This window comes from Callithrix jacchus, chromosome 4 (assembly GCF_049354715.1).
Source record: "Callithrix jacchus isolate 240 chromosome 4, calJac240_pri, whole genome shotgun sequence".
NCBI lineage: Eukaryota > Metazoa > Chordata > Mammalia > Primates > Cebidae > Callithrix > Callithrix jacchus.
The window spans coordinates 118,272,062-118,289,525 of NC_133505.1; positions in this window are offsets into that span (position 1 = coordinate 118,272,062).

A 17,464-nucleotide genomic window follows, 5' to 3' on the forward strand; every position below is an offset into this window, starting at 1 on the left:
GGGCTGTGTCTGTGACAGATATAGGGGAACAGCTCATCGGCTGAGCATGGCTTCTGAACCATCCACAAGGACAGGAACCATCAAAGTTGCTCTTCCTATACATCAGAATTTCCACAAGCCCCGGCCTCCACCCTAGGGGAATTTCCCTAAACACTGTCACAGGGGATACCAAGCTTCTCATGGTTCAGTTTAGTCATGGACAGTCAGGTTTCCTGCTTGAAACAGTTCATAAGAACCTTTCTCATTCACCTATTTCCAGCACTGTATGTTCCCACGATTCTCATGGTTTTGATTTGATTCACGTTTTTGTTTTAATTTGCATGTTTAAATTGCATTTTCCATATTGTATTAAACATCCTTCGCAGTGTCTTGCCAGGCCATGATCCCCTCCCTCTGAGAATTGTTTCTCCCAGTCTTAGGCAAGGCCCTTGTCTGCCCTATAATTTTTTCACTGGCTTCCTGTGTAATCCTTAACAAATAAATAACTACTCCCTAATTTGCCAATTGATAAACCTGTATTTTCTTATGCGGGTTTTGCCTGTCAGTAGGAAAAATCTTCTTACTTATACATAAGAAGATTGCTTTCATATTAGTAATTATAGGTACATATGTGCCTATATATGTTTATGTATGTTACACATACTTATGCACATTTGCTTCTTCAAGCTGTCAAAGTTTAAGATAAAGGTGCCATGAACAATCCTTAGGTTCCAAGAGCCTCTCAGTTATGCCAACTTAAGACCCCTCGGGAGCTTTGTTATCACAGAGTGAGGTTGGAATCAAACCAGAGAGATGAGGACCGGATGCCTAGCAGTCACCTCCCCTGGGCTCTATGAGTCTCAGCCACAGAGTGATACGCTCCCCATCTCCTTTCCTCATACATTCAGACTCAGGTGTGCCTCTACCACACAGTGATGCCACCCAAGCTATATGAGTGTGAGCCAGCAATCTACCTTACTGAGTGCATGAATAAAAGTGACAGAAAGTCAGTGTAAACTGACTTATGCACAAAATGGAATTCATTGTCTCATGTCACTGAAAGGTCCAGAGCAGTCTAGGTTCAGGAAAGGCTGAATCCAGGTGCTCACACCACGTGATCAGGAACCCGTAGTGCTCCATTTCTCAGCTCCATTTCTGTGCTTTCGGGCAGGCTTTCCAGACACTCATGAGCCCTCCAGGCTCACTCCTACTGGCTCACAACTTTGGCGAGAAGAGAGCGAAGTCTAGCAACTGAGTCTCACTGGAATGACTTGGTTCATGTTCCCACTGCTGATCCCATCACTGCGGATGGTGAGACACAGCACTATTGGCTCTATGGAGCGAGATTAGGAAAGGAATAGCTCTCCTGTAGAAAACTTGCAAGAAAGGAGATGTATGCTAGGCTGACCACCATCAGGTGCCCTGTCTTAGACTTTAGTTATGATTGTCCTCCCAAGCTCTATCCTTCGTAGATTAGCATCTTCCACTGAGGCCCGAGTTCTGAATGCAATGCCCACTGAATTCCCAACTCAAGACAGAAAGTGTCTTTTTGAAAGTGAAACAATGAGGGTGTTTCTTGAGGAGCTTTAAAAAATACTTCCTCCTCCACTCTCTGCTTGAATTTAATCTTTTATTATTTCCATCAGAAATAATTTCTAGTGTTCTTTCATCTGCAAATAAGTGCTGGTGTTGTCTTTGTCTGCATGTATTATTTATCATTCAATTCATGGTGTGTGGCTGTTGATCAGCCTGTGGGTGTATGTGCCTGAATTTAAATGAGAGTTTATCTGTATGGTCAAAGAAGTCCTTTAGGAAATCAACTCCCAGAAAGAGGCTGGGAAGTCAGAGGCTTCGCTTTGTGTTGATAGAGGAGCAGGTAGCCTGCTTTGCAGCAGTTGGATCTGCTGGGGGCACGAAGCCGCTCTCAGCTTTAAGATCATCAGGGAACTGGATCTAGAAGCACTGAGGGCATCTTGTAGATCTCACGCGGCTCTTTAGCAGCCTCAGTTCAGCCTAACTATAAGTTTCTAGATTACATAATGGCAGTGATACACAGTAGATGGCTAGCTTGCATCTCACAAAGAATGAGAACCCATTTTCTGCTTTATAATTTACAATTTTCCTCAAAAGTGAAAACTATAAGGAAAAGAAGCTGAAATGCAGTTCTTTCATTCCCTTCTACTCTCAAGTGGTTGTAGGTGCACAGAGTCTGTTGGTAGAAATTATGGACACTATTTGCAAAAATAGTGTAGCCAGCACTGAAAATAATTCTCCCTACTGAGGGATTTCTATCCCTATGGCAACTGGCAAGCTCACAGATATAAGCTGGAGTGACAAATACCCTGGAGACCTCTTGCTCACTGTGTGGGCCCTGGGTTTGGTTTTGTTTGTCCTGGCCAGCAAATGTTGGCAGGGTCAGCAGCTAATGGCCTGGCCTTTGGAGCTGCAGGCAAAATGTGGAGCAGCCCAGACTTTATCTTGATAAATTTCTAAGTGCAGCTCTCAAGGGTTCATAGCTCTTTTGATGCACCTTTAAAGAGATTTTATTAAGAGACCAGGGGCTTTTAAAAATAATCACAAATTGGGAAATTTTCTTTAGAGTTATTGAGAAACAATTTAGGCAAATCTCCACAAAGTGTTTTCTTTTCCTTTTCCCCACTTCCCCAAAGGTTGAGTGTGAATTAAATACAAGGCGTAGCTGCAGTCAAACTGGAGCGATAAGCCTCATCCATGAATAAATGCCACACATGGCAGACGCTGCCGCTGCCCCATACACACACAGCGATAAACACAGGTCACTGTGGCCTAATAAACTTGAAGGAATGTCAAACAACAATAATTCCCTTTGTGAATCTCATTCAAGAAAACATTTCAACATCAAACAAGTCCTTAGAGCATTGTGTATTGTGGATGATATGGGACAAACTGTCGCTATAAACTCTGCCAGAACCTGGGTTTCATTTTGAATGATGACTCCAGGAATATGACTCCATTCCCTTCTCCCTCTGTGGCCTTTTCCCCCTGTTGGCCCTCCCCTCTTTTCATCAGCACTTTTTATAGACTGTCTCATTCTCTAACTTCATGGGGACTTTTGTTCATTCCTGGTGGGGAATATCCTCCTGTTAAATTTCACTTTAAAACATTACAGAAATGTGGACCTTAACTTGCTGACTTCAGAACCGTTAACTTCCAATGAGTGTGTAGTTTCTTTTTTCCTAATGGAAGCCTTCTCCGTGTCCTTGGATCGCTGACTCTCCTTTTCCTTGTGGTGACAGAGTTCATGCACAACTTCCCTTTGCTTTAAGATGCTGCCCAACTTGGTGTGCCCTCCAGAGCCACCATCAAATGTGCTAGAACTTGGTAGTCATAGTGAAAAGCACAGACCCTGCAGCCAGACTAGCTCAGTTTGAGTTGTAGCTCTGCCATGTGCTTGCTGTGTTACCTTGACCAATCACTTACCTACTCTGTGCCTTCATTTGCTGCTCTTTCAAACAGGGACAATCTATATTATGGGGTAGTTGTGAAAATTAAATGAGTTAACCTTTGTAAAGCCCTTAGAACAGTGCTTTGGCACTGCGTAAACTACATATAAGTGCAACTATCACTATTCAGGGAGTGATAATACCATGGCTAATATTTTTAGAATGTTCATTAGGGGCCAAGGATTGTGCTAAGGATTTCGCATGAGTTATTATCACATCTAAGCTGCACAAAGCCCTGTGGGGTAGGTATTGTTATTACCTTGGTCCTATAAATGAGGATATTGTTGCCCAAAGCCACCCAGTTACCAGAAACAGGTTTCTAACCTTGTTCTGTGTGGTACTAAAGCACATATACGTATTACCAGGCTGACTGTAATGATTTGTGTGGGTGTGGTGGTGGCATCAGGGGCTGGAGGGAAGGGGGCTGGGTAGGAAAAAGCAAGCTGTTCAGGGAGTAATTTTTGTCTTATTAGTGCCTATTTGGATCTGGGTAACTAATTTCTATTCCACAATGATTAGAGCTGTGAAGATGCTTTTAAAAGAGTACGTCTATGAGTGGGTTCTCCCCCGTGAACACTTGGCTAGCACGCATTTCTCAGCTTCTCAATAAATTATACATAGACTGGGAAAAGCTTGGCCAATTTCAGAGATGGGTCCGGAGCTGGATAAAGGAAGAGAAGTTGGCAGTGGTTTGAATGGCACCTAAACATGCTTCTCCTCCCTAAAAATACTAGCCCTCTGTTCCAATAAAATCAGTTTGATTGCCAACTGAGAGAGCTGAAAAAAATTGAGTCCAGGACATGAATTCTGATGAGAACAAGAAGGGACAGAAGTAGAGGGGCCCTCTAAGGGAGAGGGACCTGGACAGTCGTGATTCCTTGAAGGAGTGAACACCTGAGCTGTCTGGGAACTCCTAAATGAAGAAAGCATTGATAGTGAAAGAACTGTGGAGGATAACTTCTATTTTACAATGTTGCCTAGATCTAGCCTTGGGGTAGCTGATTAAGGTTTTGGAAATCAACAGCTATTGCCCTCATATACCAGATCTCAGCCTCACAAGCACCATTTATTTTGGAGGGATATTTAGTATTGGTGTCAGGTTAATTTTCAGCTTGTTAAGCCACCAGAATAATAATTGAAAAAGTCCTACTTGGCATATGGGCTATGGGTATGTTAAAGTTACCTTTTGCTCTTCCCCCCTTCTTTAACATATGTATTCCACCTGAGCTGATAAGCAAACCCCAGCCTCCTTCAATAAATTAGTGTCACTCCTCTGTCCAGAAAGGAGTATCTCCATATTTACAAGGTTTCTTTTACACTCCTCTGTCCAGAAAGGAGTATCTCCATATTTACAAGGTTTCTTTTATACAAGAAGCAACCCTTTCTCTCACACCTTCTATTTCTTTTATGGTTCTTTCTGGATTTACAGGTGAAGTCTCTCATGTTCTTTTTTTAATGGAGAATTTTAAAGGCCAAGGCGTTTTCAAATGTGGGGCAATGGTTTCTAGACACCAGATCCGTTCTGGAGGCCCTGGGTCTATCTTGTTGAACTGCCGGCCACGGTCCTGGGTAGAAGAAGCTGTGGCTGAATTCCCTGTGCATTCACCTGCAATTCCCATGGCAGTGGCATGAAGCTGCATGACTTCACTGAGCCTCATGTCCCCTGTCCGTAAAACGAGGCTCATGGAAGCAACCAGTTCACAGGACTCTTGTGAGGATTAAATAATAATGCACAAAAAACATCCGGTGCACCACTGCTTATCACAGAGCGAGCCCTCGATAAGCGACAGTGAGCATTATCTCTCCAGTGTTGCTTGAGCATGGCCTTGTGTCCCCCTAAGTGCCACAGTCATAAAGGGAAGTAGACAACTGCCTGCTCCAGAAACCCAGGAGAGAATCTTAAGATTGTCTTTAACTCCTCAAAAGCTGGTGCTAACTTACTCATGCCTCTTTCATCAGCATTACAGGAATGCCTCGCACTTTCTCAAATCTGGAATTAAAATCAGAGGCTGAGTCATTGCCCTGAGTTATAAGAGGCATAAATAAACTTCCCTGAGAATGTTGGAAACTTACCTAGTTTGAGATTAATTAGCTCTGCATCTCCAGACTGTGTACATAAAGGTGCATTGACTTCCGCTAATGTAGAAACCTTGTTGTTTAAAGGCCTTTAGGTGTTTCAGAGGGGGCTGCACAGCACATTGATAAGGGTTGTGGCATCTCTGCTTGTGTTTGGGGCTTATATGAGGGTGTGATCCGTCTGATTGTCATGGTTCAGGGTTTTGGTGTCAGGGATTAGCCTTCTATTGGGAGTTTTCCGAATGTAATCAGCCCTAGGAGTTTTTTATTTGTTTGTTTGAGACCGAGTTTGGCTCTGTCACCCAGGCTGGAGTGCAGTGGTGAGATCTTGGCTTACTGCAACTTCCACCTCCTATGTTCAAGCGATTCTCCTGCCTCAGCCTCCCAAGTAGCTGGGACTACAGGCAGGTACCACCACGCCCAGCTAGGCAGATCATGAGGTCAGGAGATCAAGACCAGTATGGCCAACATGGTGAAACCCTGTCTCTATTAAAAATACAAAAATTAGCTGGGTCTGGTGGCGGTTGTCTGTAGTCCCAGCTACTCGGGAGGCTGAGGCAGGGGAATTGCTTGAACCCAGAAGGTGAAAGTTACAGTGAGCCGAGATCTCACCACTGCACACCAGCCTGGGCGACAGAGATTCCGTATCAAAAAAAAAAAAAGGACTCACCAGGTAGACTTTGGGCAAAACAGCTGAGTAGGGAAAGCTTTGGCATCCATCTTCTCTCTGTGGGCTCTTGGAATTCCAACTAGAACAGGTCCAGTGACCATACTCTCTGCTGCTGTAAAAGTTAGGGTGGCCAAGGGATTCTTTCTGATGATGCCTCCCAGGGCAAAGCATCTTGAAAAGTCGTCAGTGATTGCTTTCTTTGTTCCTTTCTCACACTCCTTCCTAATAACCTCTCCAATCAGACGTTTGCCCCACCTTGCCTTCAAACTGCTCTTGTTAAGCTCAACAGTGTCCTCCATGTTGCAAACCCAGTGCTCTGCGACTTCATTCTCCTTGACATCAGTGGTATTTGACACTGCATTATCCTCTGCTGTTCAGAAGTATTCTCTGCTGGGCTCCTGGGGGCCTCCTAGTTTCTCCTCCACATCCAGCTGCTTCTAAGTTTCCTTTGCTGATTTCTCCTGGTATTCCAGAACTTGGTGCATCAGCGGGCCCCAGGCCCAGTTTTTGAACATCTTTTTCTTTTTCTTTTTAAAATTAAATGCTTTTTTGAGATACAATTGCTATGCAAAAAGCTGTAGATGTAAAATTCATACAACTTGATGTGTCTGCAGATAAGTTTTCACCTGCGAAACCATCCAACAATTATCACTATCAATGCTCTAAACTCATCCGTCACCTCCAAAAGTTTCCTCTTACTCCCTTATGGCTGTTATTGTTTTCTTGTTTTGTGGTAAGAGCACTTAACATAGTATCTACCCTCATAAAAAAGTTTAAGTATACCAAAACAGAACTGTCAGTCACAGGCCCTATGTCGTATAATAGGTCTCCGGGGCTTATTTACTTTGCACAACTCAAACTTTTTACCTTTTGATAAACACTTTGTCCCTTTCCCTGTCATTTGTCCCTCGGTCCCTTTGTCCCTTTCCCTGTCCCTGGGAACCAGCATTCTACTTTGTCCCTTTGTCCCTTTCCCCAGCCCTGGAAACCAGCATTCTACGCTCTGCTTTCATGTGTGGGACTATTTCAGATTCCACAAATAAGTGAGATTATGCAGTATTTCTTTGTGTGTCCGGCTTGTTTCACTTAGAGTACTGTTCTCCAGTTCCACCCATATTGTCACAAATGACAGAATTTCTTCTTTCTTTTTAAAAGATAGAATAATATTCCACTATATGTGTAAGCCACACTTTCTTTATTAATTCGTCTGTCCGTGGACATTTAGGTGGCTTCCGTATCTTGGCTATTGTGAATAATGCTGCAATGAACATGGAAATGCTGACATGTCTGAGATTCAGACTTCAGTTTATTTGGATATATACCCAGAAGTAGGATTGCTGGATCAAAAGCTAATTCAATTTTTAATTTTTTGTGGGGACATCTTATTTTTCTACACTCCCTTCTAGGGTGTTCCAGTCTTATGACATTAAATACCACCTGTATTTACATCTTTAACTGATAAGTTATAGATGTAGGACTTCAGCTTGCATCTCTTCCTGAAATCCGGACTTACCTAGGAAATTTCTTATGTAACATTGCCACTTGGATCTCTGTGGTAGGCTGAATCATGGCTCTCCAAAAGATATTCATGTCTGAATCCCTGCAACCTTTATATGCTACCTTAGATGGTGAAGAGCCAGTGTGATTACATTAAGGATCTTGAAATGGAGGGATTATCCCAGTTTTTTTGGGCAAACCCTAAATGCACTCACATGTATCCTTACAAGAGGGAGGTACAGGGAAATTTGACATACAGAAGAGGAGAAAGCAATGTGACAACAGAGGCCGAGATTGAAGTGATGCAGCCACTAGCCAAGGAATGCTGGCAACCATCAGAAGCTGGAAAGAGCAAGGAACAGATTCATCCCATGGCCCCAGGAAGGAGTGTGGTCCTGCCAATACCTCAATTTCAGCCCAGTGAAACAGATTTAGAACTTCTGGCCTCTAGAACTGTGAGATAATGATTTTATTGTTTGAAGGCACCAAGTTTCTGGTAATTTGTTATAGCAGCCCTAGAAAACAAATGCAGTATCCAATTGGCATCTCAAACCCTACACATCCAGAGCTGAGCTCCCTACAAATCTGCTCTTCTTGTTCTCCCTGTCTCAGAGAAAAGAAAATTCTATTCTTTTAGTTGTTCATGTCAAAAACCCTAGAATCATCCATAACTCTTCTTTTTATTTCATACTTCACATCCTACTTAGTGAATCCTGTTTGTTCTACTCTCTTTTTCTTTCTTTTTTTTTTTTTGAGACAGAGTCTTGCTCTGTCACCAGGCTGGAGTGCAGTGGCACAATCTGGGCTCATTGCAACCTCCGCCTTTTGGGTTCTAGCAATATTCTGCCTCAGCCCCCCAAGTAGCTGAGATTACAAGTGCCCACCACCACGCCCAGCTAATTTTTTGTATTTTTAGTAGACACGGTGTTTCACCATCTTGATCAGGCTGGTCTTGAACTCCTGACCTGCTGATCCACCTGCTTCGGCCTCCCAAAGTGTTGGGATTACAGGCGTGAGCCACCACGCCCAGCCTCTACTTTCAAAATATATTCAGAATCAACATTGCTGCCACCACCACCTTGGCCAAGCCACTGTCATCTCTTGTTTGAATTATTGCAACAGCCTCCTAACTTGCCTCCCTGCACCCTCCTTTGCCTCAGACACAGTCTAGAAGAGACTGCATGGCAGTCAAGGCTCTTTCTTATGCCTCCCTGTTGCACTTAGAAACCACAGTTGTTATTGTGATTTCAGGGCCCTCTGTGACTTGGCCTCTGGTACCTCCCTCAACTCCATCTCATACACTCTCTCATTCTGTTTCAGCCACACTGGCCTGTTTTCTATTCCTTGAATATTCTAAGCACACTTAGACTCAGGGCCTTTGCACTTGCTGTGTCCTCTGCTCACCCCCCAGGTATCTGATGGCTATACTCCTTCACCTCTTTCAGATCTTTATTCAAATGTCACCTTCTCTATGAGGACTCCCTGGCCACCTTATCTAGTACTGCACCCCTAGTAATTTCCCCACCCCAAACATAGCCGTACTTTGATTTTCTTTATAGCAATTTGAACTCTCTGACATACTATATAAAGACCTAGTTACTTGGTTGTTTATCTTTCTCTCTCACTGGAGTATAAGTTCCATGAAGATATGGACTTGTTAATTTTATCTATTGTCATATTCCCAATGTCTAAAACTGTACCTAGCATATGACAGATGGTCAATAAATACTTTTGAATGACTGAATGGTTTTCCTAGAGGTCCTTTGGCCAGGAATATAGAGATATTCATACTTTTATCCCAGAAGACCTGAGAAACCCACAAACCTCAGAGAGAACCATGTTGGTTAAGCAGAGGATCCTTTGTTTAAAATGAAAAAATAGTGATAAATCTTGAATTTCCTTTGGCCTTAGGCTTTCTCTTAGCTGTTTCAGTCCTTCATTCTTACTTTATTTCTCTTAAAGTTTTCCTTCTCTTTTGAATTTCCCAATGTGTAAGTTACAGGACTGCTGGAAATGCTCATGAGGAAGTGATGAAAATCTAGAATCATTTTGCTTTTGAAGTTTCAGTATTAGGAAACAATAAAAAACATAAAATACTTTTCCCCGTAGGTCACACCTGGCACTGTGAGCTCCATAGCACTGCACCATGGATGGAGAAGTTGTTCGGTGTCTAGTGAATACAAGTAATTGCAAAGCCACCCCACACCCATCGCTCTTGCTGACCACCCAAGTGCTTCTGTGAATGCATGCTCTGCACTGAAGATAAATTATGAATTGTGCAAACATAACAATGGGCTATAAATTAGGAGTTATTATGTCAGAATTTGTGACCTCTACTCCCATCATTGCCACATGGAATAGGAGAGAATTCTGAACATCTAAGACCTCACTGATCTTCTGTGCCAAGGACTGTTCTAAGCACTATGCAAATATTACTAATTTAATTCTCATAACAACTCCATGAAGTAGGGACCATTACTAACATCATTTTTAAAAAAATGAAACTGAGACATGAAGAGGTTAATTTGCCACAGGTCATCTAGGGCTGCCACAACAATGTTCTACAAATTGGGTGGCCTAAACAACAGAAATGTATTGTCTTACAGTTCTGGAGGCCAGAAGTCTGAAATTACAGTCTTGGCAGGGCTGTGCTCCCTGTCACATGTTAGGAAAAGATCTGTTCCAGGCCTCTCTCCAAGCTTTTGGTGGTTCGTTGGCTGGTGGCAGCATGACTCCAGTCTTCGTGTGGCAGCCTCCATGTGCGCATGTCTGCATGTCCAAATTTCTCCTTGTTATAAGGACACCAATTATATTGGATTAGGGGCCCACCCTGCTCTAGTATTACCTCATTTTAGCTTAATGAATTACATCTGCAATGGCCCTAGTTCCTTGTAAGGTCACATTCTAAGGTACTGAGGGTTAGGACTGTAGGAAGATATAACACATTCACCTCTAACAGTCACCTGCCGGTTGGTAAATGGCAGCGCCAGGTCTTGAACCCAGCTCTGTTCCGGTGCCCCCGGTGCATAGCTATGGTAGTTGCAGCTGTCATTATGCGGAAACCAGAGTATTTATTCACTTTCATTTCCTACCTTCATGGAAAAAAGTATATCATAGGAGAATAGAAGTGTGGAAGATGTTCCCCAATTTTTAGACAGATTTTATGTGCTTTTGAGTGTTCAGATTGTATTTGTGACAGTTTAGTTTTTTTTTTTTTTTTTTTGAAACAGAATTTCACTCTTGTTCCCCAGGTTGGAGGGCAATGGTGTGATCTTGGCTCACCACAACCTCTGCCTCCCAGGTTCAAGTAATTCTCCTGCCTCGGCCTCCCAAGTAGCTGAGATTACAAGCACCCGCCACACGCCCGGCCAATTTTGTATTTTTAGTAGAGACGGGGTTTCTCCATGTGGGTCAGGTTGGTCTCAAACTCCCAACCTCTGGTGATCCGCTCACCTCGGCCTCCCAAAGTGCTGGGATTACAGGTGTGAGCCACTGCGCCCGGCCTTGTGACAGTTTAGATGGATTTCCTCTGGGTTTTAGGACTTACATTGGGACACTATGGAGTGGAGGATGGGGGTTAGCATGATTCCCCCACCCTGGCACTGACTGGAAAGCAAATGACTTCTTCTTGCATTTATTAATGCAAGTATGATAGTAAACAACTATCAATGCCTCCTATTGTGACTGGCAATGTGCTAGGCACAGGAGTAGCCTGTGGCCCTGTCAGATATCAGGTCTGCCCTCTTGAGCTCACAGTCTTGTTACTGTAAGCTGGGTTCCTACAAGAGTGTGGTAGACTCCTGGAGGGGGGTGATCAGGCCACAGAGGCCCGAGACCAAAAAGGAAGGTAGAGGTGAAGACTCAGCTTTTAGTATTCATGAGCGCCAGTTACTGTGCATGGAAAGTCCTAGGTATAGTTTCATATCTTGGAAGAAGCTGTGCTGTGGGTCCATGTGGATAGCAGAGAGATCACAGTACTTTCCTGTTACTGAGAGATGAGGAGGATTCAAAGAAGGCAGAGTGAGGGAAAGCACACCCAGGACAACTCTCATTTGTGAGAGAAACCAATCCCAAATGAGAAGGGGAGACCCAGCGACAGCCAGTGTGGCGCAGAGTGTGTGGGGGCCATAAGCACGTCCCGGCATGGAGAGAGGCAGGACAGGCGCCAACCTCACAGGAGGGGCAGCTAGCGAGAGCCTGGGCACACAAGAACCCAAGCCCTATGGTCACAAACTGGTTTTCACTAGTTCCTGAATGCTAAGGAGGCGGGATTGCCTCTCAGAGACTCATGTCTACCATCTGAAGTTGTATGTTTAGGATTTCTACATGGGCGTTGTGGTAACATGCATCAAATTCTCATTCTCGTGTATTGGTCCAATCTTTTCCCAAAGAATGCTTTTGGTACATTCTTAAGGTCCTTAATTAAATAACCCTCCCAGGTGTCACTTTAGTTGGTTGCCTGGATGGAGTTGACTTTACCTAATAGTTCAAATCTACTCTGTGGCCAAAGTGAGAAAACCTAGAAAACCACACACCTTCCAGAATGGAGATTATACAAGGTGTATTTCAGCCTGAGTCTGTTACATGTTATATGCCCATTTTACAGCAGGCACTGAGTGGATAATTTCTTTAACCCCCATAACACCACACAATGTCTTGTACATGGTTGGCATTAAATACACATGTTGAATTAATCCACATTTTGACATTGTCAGTAAAACCTGCATATACTTGGTGGGGGTTTTCAGACACCCTGTTCCATCTTGCTCCATAGGCTACCAAGATCTATGAATTTTGACTGTCTAACCACATCCTGTTGTGCATGGGTGCTTGCAACCACACGCTTGCAAAAGCAGTTAACTCTAGTGATCAAAGATCACCCAAGAAAATGTTCTACAATTACCTCCAGAGTAGGAGACCTGCTGCTATTGTTTGGAAATCAAGTACAAGCTGAGATTATCCTTCGTGAACGTAGAAGAAGGGAGATTCCAAAAGTGGCCCTCATAGACAAAAATCTCAGCATTCAAATTGGACTTTAAACACTCACATCTTGAGAGGCAATATGTTTGATACACAGAGTGACAGCCCAAGTTAAATGACATGCTGCAGATCAATGTGTAGATTCTGATTCTTAGTGAAAAGGTCAGAGTACTGCTACCCTCCTCACGAGAGCCTTGGGTATCATGTGTCTGGGTGGTGAATTCCCAGGTTGGACTGGAGGGGGTTACTGTCCTCCAAGAAGCAAAAACTAGCAGAACGTGGCTTCAGTCTGCCTTTCTACTGCTTCCCTCTTCTTCCATCAGCCCTCAGAACTCACTTTAAGAAAGTGTGGGCTTCGGGTCAAGAGATTGAGACCATCTTGGCCAACATGGTGAAACCCCATCTGTACTAAAAATACTAAAATTAGCTAGGTGTGGTGGCGCCTGTAGTCCCAGCTACTGAGGCAGGAGAATTGCTTGAACCCGGGAGGTGGAGGATGCAGTGAGCCGAGATGGTGCCACTGCACTCCAGCCTGGTGACAGAGTGAGACTTTGTCTAAAAAAAAAAAAAAAAAAAGAGAGAGAGAGAGAGAAAAGGAAAAAGGAAAGTGTGAGCTTGTGAGGTCAATGACCTCTCGGATATTTCCCTAGATGCTGAACTCCATGAAGCTTGGACAGGGTAATGGGTTTTGGATTTGAATTCAATGATTATATCTAAGAGTCTCTGATTATATCTGAGTCTCTACTGGCAACTCCTTCCTTTATATTGGCCAAATAAAATGCAAGCCCAACTGATACAGCTAGGAAGTACGGAATCCAGAGAAGCCACAGACTACACCAGTGTGAGATGATCATTCGGCTGAAAAGCACAAAAACATGGAGTCTTCATTTAAAGGCCCAGCTTGAGCCTTTCTGTCTGTTCACACATTTCCCTTCTCCAGCGTCTTCCTGCTGGAGTCTTGCATTGTGGGAAAAGGAAGGATTGTCAAAGAAAGGCCTTGCTGTTCTTAACTGCTCCGAAGTTAAAAGCAGTTCAGACAAGAACATTTAAGGGATCTATGGCAAGAATTACTCTTCCATTGTGTTCAGCCTGCTGGATTCACCACAGCCATTTTGCACAGCGCCCCCTGCTGGTGCTGGTTGCAGACTACTCGTTAACAAAGACAAGGACCTCAGCCCAGGTAGCTTTTTTCTTGCTATGTTGGAATGATTAAGATTGAGCTAGTCTATAAAGTGACCGTTGCTTTAGAACTGGTCTGAGGGCCCGATAGATGTGTCTTGGTGTGGGTACAGACAGCAAGCAGGAAGAGTAACAGGAGAGAAATGCAAGATGCCAGTAGTTCTGTCCAGGAAGTTTTCTGAAGACATTTCTTCTGCTGAAGACTTTGCTTAGGAAGCATCCTCCTTAAACCAGCACATTCTCCATCTGAAAGACTTTACTGTTCAAGATTCAGAAACTGGCTAATTTACTGCTCACTCTACAAATTTCTACCCATTCAATGTCTTTGACACTGTCAAGATAAATAAGATAGACCAGAAAGCATCTGACAGGCAGGCACAAGGAATCATGGAATTTAAGATGTGGTGGCCACCTTTTTATTTGTTTTTACAGAAAAGACCTGTTTAGTAGGCCTCCTAAGTCTTCATGTCCTCTGTGGTTGCTCGCCCTGGGAACATTTTTGGGTGGAAGGAGAATCTATTTCTCTATTATCCTGCAATTAGCATGGCCTGGTCGTTGTGTCCCAAGCACTGTATTCTTCCAGCGTCGACTCCTCTGTTTCCAAGTGATCCAGTAGATCCAGGGAAGCAAAAGGTCACCATCTATCTTCATGGAAAGGTTAGACCTCTGTCCATCCACAGTCTCAGAATAACTCTACAAAAATGGAAATATCGTAATTGTGTTTGGGCACACTGTGACACTGAGGACTGAACGATTTAGAGGAGATGACGGTGTCCTGAGTCTGGGACAATGCGCTCACTTTAAATCATTCATGCAGGCATGCGTTCAACAGATAGTTTCTGTGCACCTGCTGTTGCCAGAGGTTAAAGGCTTCTGACCTATTCTCCTCCCTCTTTAGGCTGTTTGTGATATGGCCCCACCCTACCTATTGGATCGTCCTTCCCACTCAGGAATAACCTGCTTTACGGGCTCTCGCACAAGTATGTCTGAAAGGTGGGTTGCTGCCTGCCAGCATGCCGTGTGTGCTGTCAGCCAGGCCACCCATCTGACGGGCACTGGTCCTCACCGTGGTGCACACGCAGCAGATTTCCAATAAATGTTTGGTTAATTGATTGATCTGTAAAGCTACCATTGTTGAGCATCTGCAAAATCATCAATAAGGAGCATCTTAGCTCCCTGATGCAACAGAAACAGGACATACTGAAACAGAGGAATTTAGGGCAGTTTCTGCTTTGAATTTAAGACTAAAGCTAATTCAAATTGCTGTCAGAAATCTGGAACCCTTTTGCTGGCTAGAACGTGCTAGTAAAGGCATGAAGAAGCGTGTTTCTTTTTCTTTAAGGTCCATGTATAGCATCCTGGAAACTGTTACTGGATCCTAAGTTTTCTCTGTGTGCTAAGGCCTCCCTCTCTAACCCCTCACCTCCTCTCTGTCAGCCTGCCCTCTACCCTAGACAGAAATCAACCTCATTACTTTCCTACAAGTCTTGCCTTTCTCATCTCACCCAGACCACTGTCTAATTTTCTTCTTTCCTCTGGTTCCTGGAGTTCATTACCATCCTTTTTGCCATTCCCAGAGATGGCCTGAACTCTCACCCACATCAGAATGATCTTCCTCCAAAGTATTTACTAAGTGACTTTCTGCATGCAGAGCTGTGCTGGACAAACACCAAATAAATTCATAGAGCAAGGTCCACTCCCTTCAGGTGTGTTGTCCTCTGTAAACACCAACAGGGATGGGACGTCGAGGACTTTTGGTCAGTTAATAAACACAGTACTTCTTTCTTTTCCTTTTATTTCTCTTGTGCATGATCTCTCTTTTCTTGTCTGTAACATGGGAATCAGATCACTTGCCTCACGGAGCTGTTTAGAGGAATAAGTGAGGTAATTTGCCCAAAAGTACTTGACAATGGTAAAGTTCGCTGTGTACTTGCTTGTTTTTATTTTCATCGCCTGGCATAATACCTGGAATGTCAGGTGCTTGTAATTCTTTTGTTGGAAGAATAAGTGAATGAAATTTTAAAAAGTCTCTGCACCCTGCTAGAATCGGGTTGGAAAGTGGCTATGCACACTCATGAAATACCACAAGAACCGTGTATAGCAACACCTCACTTACTGAGATACCTTTTTGTGTAAAAGCAGTTATCTGGAGCATAGTTAAAAAGCAGTGTTCCCAAGAGCAGCCAGAAAAAATGTCCCTGAATACATGCGCCAAAGTGTGTGCACTTGAGTCATTAACAATGTATTGAAACAGAGCCTACTTCATTTTAGAATTTTATTCATTCTTTTCACAAACCTGCTTCTCTGGGCTCTCAGCCCTGCAGTAACATTTTAGGGTAGACATGGAAGGTGGGATCACCTGTGAAAGGGAACAGACACTGACAGGACGTATCTAAAAATGGGTATTTTAAATAATGGCCATTTGTGATCAAATAAAGTCCAAACTAGATTTAGCATCTTCTGAAATCATTCATGTTAAATGATACATTTTAGATATGTTAGAAGGAATGTACACTCTTAAAATATTAACTCCAGCAATGAGAAAAATGCAGTTGCAAGTAGCACGCAGCATGACTGTCAACTATTGGGAAACGATGCTGCCTAGGTTCCACGCATCAGTGTTGGAGGCCCAAGCAAAGGCCACTGCCAGTGGGCGCTTTCCCCTGGAGGGAGAATTTGAGCAGCAGCAGCGGTGTGGTCGCAGGTACCTTCTGCGGCGCTCAGCAATACTCTAATTGCCTTGTTTGTATTAACACATTCAGTTCTTGCAACCTACATATCAGGTAGCCTTATTATTATCCTTTTCCAAATGAGAAACTGAGAAGAGAGGCACAGTAACTTGTCCAAGGTCACACAGGAATGGAAGTGCGTCTATGCTACTCATCACCATGCTAATCGCTTCCCCAGGTTTTAAAAGAGAAGAATAAAATTCACTGGTGAGGAGAAGAATAACAGGAGCAATGCCTTGAGCTGCGATGCCAATGGGAAAAGGAATTGTTAAGATGATGCTTTAAGGTATTGGGAGATTTGAAAAGCTGCCATGTAGTTTTTTTGCGACATAAAGAAAACTCCATGAAAAAAGTATAGGTAGGATATTGCTGAAGGATGTATTTTAAGAGAGTGTCATTCAGAAATGGGGTGACCATGTAACAGGGGTGACTGTGATTTCATAAAGCTCTTGTTTCAGGTGTGTGTGTTGGGATCTGGTACAAAATATTTTTCTTCCTGGGAATCCCAGTCAAGAGACTTTGAAAGCCCTGCCCTATAGAGTTAGATGCCCCACAAGGACAAAGCTGGCATGAGTGGCCAGTAACCAGAGATCAGATTTGCTGTCTCATTGCTCACAGTCTCCATTTCCTCCAGTGACACCTTCTGACTTAGTAGTTCCATCTGCCTTGCCTGCTCAGATTTGCAGAGGGAGGGACCACATCTGACCCTGGTGCTCAGGAAACATCCAGATACGGGTAGTTTGCAAAGTTCTTCTTACTGGGTGCTGTGTAAATGCACAAAAGACCACTCATGCAATAACACACGGATGGAGAGCTTACTATGTTAAGGCCTTATGTTAGGAGACTGCATTCTGTCATTTTTGGTTTAACAA